Raw genomic sequence first — 11689 nt, 5'->3', positions numbered from 1 at the left:
GATATTATAGATTGAATTTCAGTTCAAAGTTGATCTTTCATGATGGCTGCCATAGCATTTGTATAATACTATTAAGCACCTGGATAGAAGCAGATTTTATTGCCTTCTATCCCTATTCTGTGTCTTTTCAGAACAGTTCAGTCCTAAAGCTGTGTCTAGGGGGCTAAGCTATGGAAGCATCTTCACCAGAAGAGAGGGAGCACAGAGACAAAAATCAGACACTGGAGTCAGACCAGCTGTTGAAACTTCTTTGAAATGAAAGGAGAATGTTCTGCACAGAGAATTAGCATCAGAATGGATGGAGAGGAAAGCATCCCTATGAGAAATGGTTCAGTGAACTTTGTAGATGACCTCAGGGATGACAAAAGCGTGCATTCAATGAGATGGGCTCTAGAATGGGATCTCAGAGTGCCCAAGTGACCTTAAATACTGTTCTCTGACTGTGCTAACACAGTAATTTCAGGTCTTAGAAGACAAAATCTTCTGCAGGTGGTATTCAGTTTGTGCCATGTTTGCCCTTCAGCAATCAAAAGCACTAACATGATCTAGGGAAGTGAGGGCTTTTCCCTTCGCATGCCCCTTTAGCTTTCCATATCTTTCTATCCCACCTCAGCCCTGTGTAGTCTTTAGTGGAGGAATGGCATGATCTGACTTAATTTGGAAGGGATAAATCGTTAGCTGGTGTGTTGGAGACTCTGGTGGGGAAAGGAGACTAGGGAGCTTGTTAGAAGGCAGCCTCAGTCATCCAAGTGGGAGAGAACAGCTGTTCTAGCCAGAGGCAGAAGTGGAGTCAGGTTCTGGATAACTTCCTCATAGAATGGATATGAGATATGAAAGAGAGAGATCACCATTCCAAGATTTTTAACCCTGAGTGGTTTAGGGAAATGAACTTGTCATCACCTGAGAGGTAGACACCTTTGTTAGAAACAGGATGTGGGAAGAGGATCCAGGGATTGGCTATAGACATTATTTGGGAATGCCTATTGGGCATTCATCGACGTTTTTAAGAAATTATTCAGTTTGAAAGAGGTATTGGAATTGAATATATAAAAGTAGCAGCCCTCTGAAAGACTCAACAAACAGCTGAAAGAGTCAGATGCAGCTATTTGTACCTAACCAATGGACAGAAGCAGCTGACCCCTGTTGTTGAATTGGGGAAGGCTGAAAGAAGCTGAGGAGAAGGGCGATTCTGTAGGAGGACCAGCAGTCTCAATTAATCTTGATCCCTGATATCTTTCAAACACTGGACCACCAAACAGACAGCATACATCAGCTGATATGAGGCCCCCAACACATATACAATAGAGGATTTCTGGGTCTGTGTTCATTCAGGGATGAGGCACCTAACTCTCAAGAGACTGGAGGCCCCAGGGAGTTTAGAGGTCAGGTGGGGTAGGGGTGGGGGTATCCACGTGGAGACTAATGGTGTGGAGAGGAGGTGTGGAATGTGGGGCAGATGGAGGGTGGATGGGGGTGGGCAGGGAATGCAATATGGAGTGTAAAAAATAAATTAAAACAAAATTAAATTAAAAAATAAAACAATAAAATTAGCAGTCAAAATATATATTAATAAAATTTACGGCTTTGTGACTAGTAAGCCACTGTACTGGCTAGTCTTATTTCAATTTGACACACAAACTAGAGTTATCTGAAATGAGAGAACCCTAATTGAGAAGATGCCTCCATAGACTCAGTTGCATAGCATTTTCTTAATTAGTGATTGATAGGGGAGGGCACATCCCTTTGTAAGTGGTGCCATCTCTGGGCTGGTGGTCCTCGGTTCTTTGTGAAAGCAGGTTGAGTAAGCCAGAGGAAGCAATCCAGTAAGCAGCACTCCTCCATGGGCTCTGCATTATCAGCTCCTGCCTCTAGGTTCCTGTCCCGCTTAAGTTCCTGTCCTGACTTCCTTTGATGATTAACAGCAATATGAAAGTATAGGCCATACAAACCCTTTCCTCACCAACTTGCCTTTTGGTCATGATGCTTCATTACAGCAATAGAAAGCCTAACCCAGACAGCCACTATGGGAGTGAGTATAGATGGCCATGAGTACCAAAGACGGAGCTATATGGATTGTATCTTTGGAGAGCTGACAGGAGATGGTCAGGGAAAGCAGTCAGAAGCTGCAGAAAATAAAAGTGTGACAAATATTGGGGTCATTTCAGGAATTTTGCTGAAGGAATCCACAACTTCTGGTAGTCTCCATCCCTTCTGAATCCTACAATCTTTCTTTTCCCTCTTCCACAAACATGACTCACTAATCAACTAAGCCTCACATGGGCTCACAGAGACTGAAGCAGAAAGCATTGGCTTGCATGAGCCCACAGCAGATCCTCTGTATATATGTTATGACTGTTAGCTTTGTGTTTTTGTGAGACTCCCAACAGTGGAAGCTGGTGTATATCTGATTCTTTTGCCTGGTCTTGAGACTCTTTTCCTCCTATTGGGTTGCCTTGTTCAGCCTCGTGTGAGGGCTTTTACTTTGCCTTATTGTATTTGTTTTGTCCTGTTTGGCTGTCCTCTCTTGGAGGCCTGCTCTTTTCTGAAGAGGAAACAGAGAAACCAGTAGATCTGAGGGAGAGGTGAGGTAGTGGTAGGGAGTCTGGAAGAGTGGAGGGATGGGGGAATGGTTGAAGTGGAAATCTCTGGTGTTGTTGGAGACACAGGATGTTTCACGTGATGTTTTCCTAAAAACTGTCTTATGAAAGGATGCTTTGATGAAGCTGACACATGAGAGGATATTTTGCTGAAGCAGAAATATGAGTGAATATTTTGCTGAAAAAAAGACATGTGGTGGTTTTCTGGAAGTTGCCTTGTGACGGGGCATGTGATGTTTTGCTGGAGTCGATGCTTGAGAAGTGTGTGATGTCCAGAAAGAGTATAAGTATAACCCAACAGACAGTGAACATGTTCTTGCATGGATTTGCCTTGCAACTCTTTGCTGGTCATTGTTGGGCTTCACTGATGCCTTGCTTTCTTGGCTGATCTTTGCTTGTCATGAATTAGTAGAGAGGAATGCACCAAAGAACTTCTGGTGGTATTCTGACTGGTCCTTGCTGTTTCAGCAGATTTGTGCCAATCAAAGGAACCTGCATGGTTTCTTTTGGATCCAACTGCTTCATGTATAGTGGTTTGATAGTGGACTAGACTGTTGACAACAAAGATTGGAATTGCCCCAAAGAACTCTTTCTACACAGGTCCACAGCTCCTACTTCCTATTAACTTCTTTTCTCCTACCTTTGGTGGGGGAAAGACTAGAAGGGAGATTGAAGCCTTAAAGAACCACAATTAAAGTAGATTTTGAAAAATCTAAGCCTACAGATGGAGGTAGGGAAAATATGGTTGGGGTCTATTATATGAGAGAAAAACCTATTTTCAATAAAAATTAAAACAAACCTAAAATCAAAATGTTGCTTTATCTTGAGATAGGAAATATAATAGTGAGTGCCCTTTGAAAATGACCCAGAAAACAGTAGTAGTAGGAAATAGAGGTTTCTAAAGAAGGGGACAAAATCACTAGTGTGCTTGTCCTTTATCGGGTAATGCAGGGTGAATCCAAGGGCATAAACAGAGGAACTGGTATCATACATTGCCATAGAGTGAGGTTTTATAATAGCTAGGAGGTAGACAGAAAATGTACACTGGATATGCAGATGCTGGTGGATCTGAAGGGGATACAGTGGCTTCTGGGATATTCTCCCAGGGTTGCAACATTTTATTGTCTTCAGAAAAGTTAGAGGCAAAGTCATACTTTGCTGTTATTTGCTTTTACTTGTGTCACAGCTACTTCCGTGTTGGCTACCACTTTAAGAGAGGTAGGAAGCTTTCTCACAGGATATACCATTCAGCTGAGCTGTGGGGATTAACTGTAGGAATCCCATATATACACATATTGAACTATGGAATATTGCTAGACAGGGAACTGGACATAGAATGCATGCTTAGAGATCAGAGAGAGCATTATGGGACTATTGTAATTAGGACCAAAGGATGGGACTGCCTGGACACAATTCAGAATCTAACAGGTAGTTAGATTTATGATTTCTGGACTTGACTATGTACTTAAGCTTGAGAACATAACTAAAAGAGAAAGTTCCTGATTGGGAGAAGAAATAAGTGTGAATATTTGACTATAGCTACATATGTATCAAAAGATGGCCTAGTCGGCCATCACTGGAAAGAGAGGCCCATTGGGCACACAAACTTTATATGCCCCAGTACAGGGGAACGCCAGGGCCAAAAAAATGGGAATGGGTGGGTAGGGAAGTGGGGGGGAGGGTATGGGAGACTTTTGGGATAGCATTGGAAATGTAATTGAGGAAAATACGTAATAAATTTAAAAAAATGAGCTTTCAAGACACTTCAATAAGAGAGGATTCCATAGAAGAGAGTTGGAGTAAGGATGTATTGCCCTGAAAAGAGCATGCAGAGAGATTATAAAACAAAGTGAGAAAAACATGCATGCATACCTACATCAACCTTTAACAGTACCGACATTTAATAGGAAGATGATGAAGAATCAAATAAAACAATTTGAGTTCTCACAGAACTCAAAAACAAAAGAAACTTAAAGGTGAACAGGGACATAGAATTTAATTGGTCAGTCACCAACTGAGATATATTTATCATCACACACACACACACAGAGAGAGAGAAAGAGAGAGAGAGACAGAGAGAGAGAGAGAGAGAGAGAGAGAGAGAGACAGAGAGAGAGACAGAGAGAGAGACAGAGAGAGAGAGAGAGAGATTTCAGAGAATATTTGTAGTATACTCAGATCTGACTTGGAGACTTCTTGCCAAGCTACCTTTACACAGAAGTTTAACAATTACCCCTAGAAATGCAGAAGGAGCCAATGCCGGGAGTCTGGTGTTACTTAGCCGGCACAGATATTTGCTGGAAGGGGTGACCCAGAGACTTTTAACACTGAGCATCATAGCTCACTGTTTGGTTGCTCCTCACCTCCAGAGACAACCAGATGAGACTTCTTTCTTAATTGTACGTCGGTGCTTCTCACAACTGCTCTCTGCTTATGTGTTTGTAGCCAAAAAGATCTCCGTGTGTCCTGTCATTTTTGCACATGCATGCTGATGTATGCTTGGCAGATGCTCCCATGATTTGCACAGCCTGTTATAATTTTCTCACTGCATTCACAATTGCTTTGTGAGTTTTGCTCACACATAGCAATCTCATGCCAGGACTGCCTTCCTCTGTGCATCTTTTTGCACCACAGGGCACTTCTTTTGAGCTTTGTGGTCTCTAAAGCACATTCATATTCAAATTTACCTCTCACAACAATTCTTAACATTTCCACTTTATGAGGGTGTGGGGAATGCGCAGAAAGGGGAGAGGAGACTAACTCATACTCACACTTGAGTGGCACAGAACTTCGATGGGAAAAATGAATAAGGTCTTAATAGTTTTCAGTACAGTCAGTATTGTGCTGGTTAACTTCCATGGGACTTAAAACTGCAAGGGTCCACAAGCCCCTTCTACTCCACTCACGCCCCGAGGTACCTTGCCAGCGGAGGCGCCCGAAACCCGCAAGGGCCCACACAGGATTGCCCACAGGATCCTCAGACCTCTGGTGAGTGGAACACAGCCCCTGCCCCAATCCAATCACACGGAAGCTGAGACTGCGGTAAATAGGGAAGCGGACTACCCGGGCCTGACCTGGAGCACAAGCCCCTTCCGCTCCACTCGAGCTCCAAGGTACCTTGCCAGCAGACTCGCCCGCAAGGACCCACACAGGATTCCCCACGGGATCCTAAGACCTCTGGTGAGTGGAACACAGCGCCGGCCCCAATCCAATCGCGCGGAACCTGAGACTGTGGTATATAGGGAAGCAGACTACCCAGGCCTGACCTGGGGCACAAGCCCCTTCCGCTCCACCTGAGCCCCGGGCTACCTTGCCAGCGGAGTCGCCTGACACCCGCAAGGGCCCACACAGGATTCCACAAGGGATCCTAAGACCTCTAGTGAGTGGAACACAAGTTCTGCCAGGAGTCCGGTTCGAACACCAGATATCTGGGTACCTTCCCTGCAAGAAGAGAGCTTTCCTGCAGAGAATACTCTGCCCACTGAAACTAAGGAGAGTGCTATCCTCCCAGGTCTGCTTATAGAGGCTAACAGAGTCACCTGAAGAACAAGCTCTTAACAGAGACAACTATAACAGCTAGCTTCAGAGATTACCAGATGGCGAAAGGCAAACGTAAGAATCCTACTAACAGAAATCAAGACTACTCACCATCATCAGAAAGCAGCACTCCCACCCCACCTAGTCCTGGGCACCCCAACACAACCGAAAATCTAGACCCAGATTTTAAAACATTTCTCATGATGATGATAGAGGACATCAAGAAGGACTTTCATAAGTCACTTAAAGAATTACAGGAGAGCACTGCTAAAGAGTTACAGGCCCTTAAAGAAAAGCAGGAAAGCACAACCAAACAGGTAGAAGTCCTTAAAGAAAAACAGGAAAACACATCCAAACAGGTGATGGAAATGAACAAAACCATACTAGAACTAAAAAGGGAAGTAGACACAATAAAGAAAACCCAAAGCGAGGCAACGCTGGAGATAGAAACCCTAGGAAAGAGATCTGGAACCATAGATGCGAGCATCAGCAACAGAATACAAGAAATGGAAAAGAGAATCTCAGGTGCAGAAGATTCCATAGAGAACATCGACACAACAGTCAAAGAAAATACAAAATGCAAAAGGATCCTAACTCAAAACATCCAGGAAATCCAGGACACAATGAGAAGACCAAACCTACGGATAATAGGAATTGATGAGAATGAAGATTTTCAACTTAAAGGACCAGCTAATATCTTCAACAAAATAATTGAAGAAAACTTCCCAAACATAAAGAAAGAGATGTCCATGATCATACAAGAAGCCTACAGAACTCCAAATAAGCTGGACCAGAAAAGAAATTCCTCCCAACACATAATAATCAGAACAACAAATGCACTAAATAAAGATAGAATATTAAAAGCAGTAAGGGAGAAAGGTCAAGTAACATATAAAGGAAGGCCTATCAGAATTACACCAGACTTTTCACCAGAGACTATGAAAGCCAGAAGAGCCTGGACAGATGTTATATAGACACTAAGAGAACACAAATGCCAGCCCAGGCTACTATACATGGCCAAACTCTCAATTACCATAGATGGAGAAACCAAAGTAATCCACGACAAAACCAAATTCACACAATATCTTTCCACGAATCCATCCCTTCAAAGGATTATAGCAGAAAAGAAGCAATACAAGGATGGAAATCACGCCCTAGAACACAAGAAAGTAATCCCTCAACAAACCAAAAAGAAGACAGCCACAAGCACAGAATGCCAACTCTAACAACAAAAATAATAGGAAGCAACAATTACTTTTCCTTAATATCTCTTAATATCAATGGACTCAATTCCCCAATAAAAAGACATAGACTAACAGACTGGCTACACAAACAGGACCCAACATTCTGCTGCTTACAGGAAACCCATCTCAGGGAAAAAGACAGACACTACCTCAGAGTGAAAAGCTGGAAAACAATTTTCCAAGCAAATGGTCTGAAGAAACAAGGTGGAGTAGCCATTTTAATATCGGATAAAATCGACTTCCAACCCAAAGTTATCAAAAAAGACAAGGAGGGACACTTCATACTCATCAAAGGTAAAATCCTCCAAGAGGAACTCTCAATTCTGAATATCTACGCTCCAAATGCAAGGGCAGCCACATTCATTAAAGACACTTTAGTAAAGCTCAAAGCACACATTGCACCTCACACAATAATAGTGGGAGACTTCAACACACCACTTTCATCAATGGACAGATCATGGAAACAGAAACTAAACAGGGACACAGTGAAACTAACAGAAGTTATGAAACAAATGGACCTGACAGATATCTACAGAATATTTTATCCTAAAACAAAAGGATATACCTTCTACTCAGCACCTCATGGGACCTTCTCCAAAATTGACCATATAATTGGTCACAAAATAGGCCTCAACAGATACAAAATATTGAAATTGTCCCATGTATCCTATCAGACCACCATGGCCTAAGACTGATCTTCAATAACAACATAAATAATGGAAAGCCAACATTCACGTGGAAACTGAACAACACTCTTCTCAATGATACCTTGGTCAAGGAAGGAGTAAAGAAAGAAATTAAAAACTTTTTAGAGTTTAATGAAAATGAAGCCACAATGTACCCATACCTTTGGGACACAATGAAAGCATTTCTAAGAGGGAAACTCATAGCTATGAGTGCCTCCAAGAAGAAACGGGAGAGAGAAAATACTAGCAGCTTGACAACACATCTAAAAGCTCCAGAAAAAAAGGAAGCAAATTCACCCAAGAGGAGTAGACGGCAGGAAATAATCAAACTCAGGGGTGAAATCAACCAAGTGGAAAAAAGAAGAACTATTCAAAGAATTAACCAAACGAGGAGTTGGTTCTTTGAGAAAATCAACAAGATAGATAAACCCTTAGCTAGACTCACTAGAGGGCACAGGGACAAAATCCTAATTAACAAAATCAGAAATGAAAAGGGAGACATAACAACAGATCCTGAAGAAATCCAAAACACCATCAGATCCTTCTACAAAAGGCTATACTCAACAAAACTGGAAAACCTGGACGAAATGGACAAATTTCTGGACAGATACCAGGTACCAAAGTTGAATCAGGATCAAGTTGACCTTCTAAACAGTCCCATATCCCCTAAAGAAATAGAAGCAGTTATTAATAGTCTCCCAGCCAAAAAAAGCCCAGGACCAGACGGGTTTAGTGCAGAGTTCTATCAGACCTTCAAAGAAGATCTAATTCCAGTTCTGCACAAACTTTTTCACAAGATAGAAGTAGAAGGTACTCTACCCAACTCATTTTATGAAGCCACTATTACTCTGATACCTAAACCACAGAAAGATCCAACAAAGATAGAGAACTTCAGACCAATTTCTCTTATGAATATCGATGCAAAAATCCTCAATAAAATTCTCGCTAACCGAATCCAAGAACACATTAAAGCAATCATCCATCCTGACCAAGTAGGTTTTATTCCAGGGATGCAGGGATGGTTGAATATACGAAAATCCATCAATGTAATCCATTATATAAACAACTCAAAGACAAAAACCACATGATCATCTTGTTAGATGCGGAGAAAGCATTTGACAAGATCCAACATCCATTCATGATAAAAGTCTTGGAAAGATCAGGAATTCAAGGCCCATACCTAAACATGATAAAAGCAATCTACAGCAAACCAGTAGCCAACATCAAAGTAAATGGAGAGAAGCTGGAAGCAATCCCACTAAAATCAAGGACTAGACAAGGCTGCCCACTTTCTCCCTACCTTTTCAACATAGTACTTGAAGTATTAGCCAGAGCAATTCGACAACAAAAGGATATCAAGGGGATACAAATTGGAAAAGAGGAAGTCAAAATATCACTATTTGCAGATGATATGATAGTATATATAAGTGACCCTAAAAATTCCACCAGAGAACTCCTAAACCTGATAAACAGCTTCGGTGAAGTAGCTGGATATAAAATGAACTGAAACAAGTCAATGGCCTTTCTCTACACAAAACTTGCCAAAAGCAATCTACAGATTCAATGCAATCCCCATCAAAATTCCAACTCAATTCTTCAACGAATTGGAAGGAGCAATTTACAAATTTGTCTGGAATAACAAAAAACCTAGGATAGCAAAAAGTCTTCTCAAGGATAAAAGAACTTCTGGCGGAATCACCATGCCAGACCTAAAGCTTTACTACAGAGCAATTGTGATAAAAACTGCATGGTACTGGTATAGAGACAGACAAGTAGACCAATGGAATAGAATTGAAGACCCAGAAATGAACCCACACACCTATGGTCACTTGATCTTGGACAAGGGAGCTAAAACCATCCAGTGGAAGAAAGACAGCATTTTCAACAATTGGTGCTGGCACAACTGGTTGTTATCGTGTAGAAGAATGTGAATCGATCCATACTTATCTCCTTGTACTAAGGTCAAATCTAAGTGGATCAAGGAACTTCACATAAAACCAGAGACACTGAAACTTATAGAGGAGAAAGTGGGGAAAAGCCTTGAAGATATGGGCACAGGGGAAAAATTCCTGAACAGAACAGCAATGGCTTGTGCTGTAAGATGGAGAATTGACAAATGGGACCTAATGAAACTCCAAAGTTTCTGCAAGGCAAAAGACACCGTCAATAAGACAAAAAGACCACCAACAGATTGGGAAAGGATCTTTACCTATCCTAAATCAGATAGGGGACTAATATCCAACATATATAAAGAACTCAAGAAGGTGGACTTCAGAAAATCAAATAACCCCATTAAAAAATGGGGCTCAGAACTGAACAAAGAATTCTCACCTGCGGAATACCGAATGGCAGAGAAACATCTGAAAAAATGTTCAACATCCTTAATCATCAGGGAAATGCAAATCAAAACAACCCTGAGATTCCACCTCACACTAGTCAGAATGGCTAAGATCAAAAATTCAGGTGACAGCAGATGCTGGCATGGATGTGGAGAAAGAGAAACACTCCTCCATTGTTGGTGGGATTGCAGGCTTGTACAACCACTCTGGAAATCAGTCTGGCGGTTCCTCAGAAAATTGGACATAGTACTACCGGAGGATCCAGCAATACCTCTCCTGGGCATACATCCAGAAGATGCCCCAACTGGTAAGAAGGACACATGCTCCACTATGTTCATAGCAGCCTTATTTATAATAGCCAGACGCTGGAAAGAACCCAGATGCCCCTCAACAGAGGAATGGATACAGAAAATGTGGTACATCTACACAATGGAGTATTACTCAGCTATTAAAAAGAATGAATTTATGAAATTCCTAGCCAAATGGATGGACCTGGAGGGCATCATCCTGAGTGAGGTAACACATTCACAAAGGAACTCACACAATATGTACTCACTGGTAAGTGGATATTAGCCCAAAACCTAGGATACCCAAGATATAAGATATTTCCTAAACACATGAAACTCAAGAAAAATGAAGACTGAAGTGTGGACACTATGCCCCTCCTTAGAAGTGGGAACAAAACACCCTTGGAAGGAGTTACAGAGACAAAGTTTGGAGCTGAGATAAAAGGATGGACCACGTAGAGAATGCTATATCCAGGGATCCACCCCATAATCAGCATCCAAATGTTGACACCATTGCATACACTAGCAAGATTTTATCGAAAGGACCCAGATGTAGCTGTCTCTTGTGAGACTATGCCGGGGCCTAGCAAACACAGAAGTGGATGCTCACAGTCAGCTATTGGATGGATCACAGGGCTCCCAGTAGAGGAGCTAGAGAAAGTACCCAAGGAGCTAAAGGGATCTGCAACCCTATAGGTGGAACAACAATATGAACTAACCAGTACCCTGGAGCTCTTGACTCTAGCTGCATATGTATCAAAAGATGACCTAGTCGGCCATCACTGGAAAGAGAGGCCCATTGGACATGCAAACTTTATATGCCCCAGTACAGGGGAATGCCAGGGCCAAAAGGGGGGGAGTGGGTGGGTAGGGGAGTGGGGGTGGGTGGCTATGGGGGACTTTTGGTATAGCATTGGAAATGTAAATGAGCTAAATACCTAATAAAAATGGAAAAAAAATCTGCAAGGGTGGAGCTGAGGGACATCTGAGGACTGAGGT

This window comes from Mus musculus, chromosome 4, assembly GCF_000001635.26.
Source record: "Mus musculus strain C57BL/6J chromosome 4, GRCm38.p6 C57BL/6J".
NCBI classification, from domain to species: domain Eukaryota; kingdom Metazoa; phylum Chordata; class Mammalia; order Rodentia; family Muridae; genus Mus; species Mus musculus.
The sequence above is the reverse complement of the archived record's forward strand: the minus strand, read 5'-3'. Positions refer to the sequence as shown.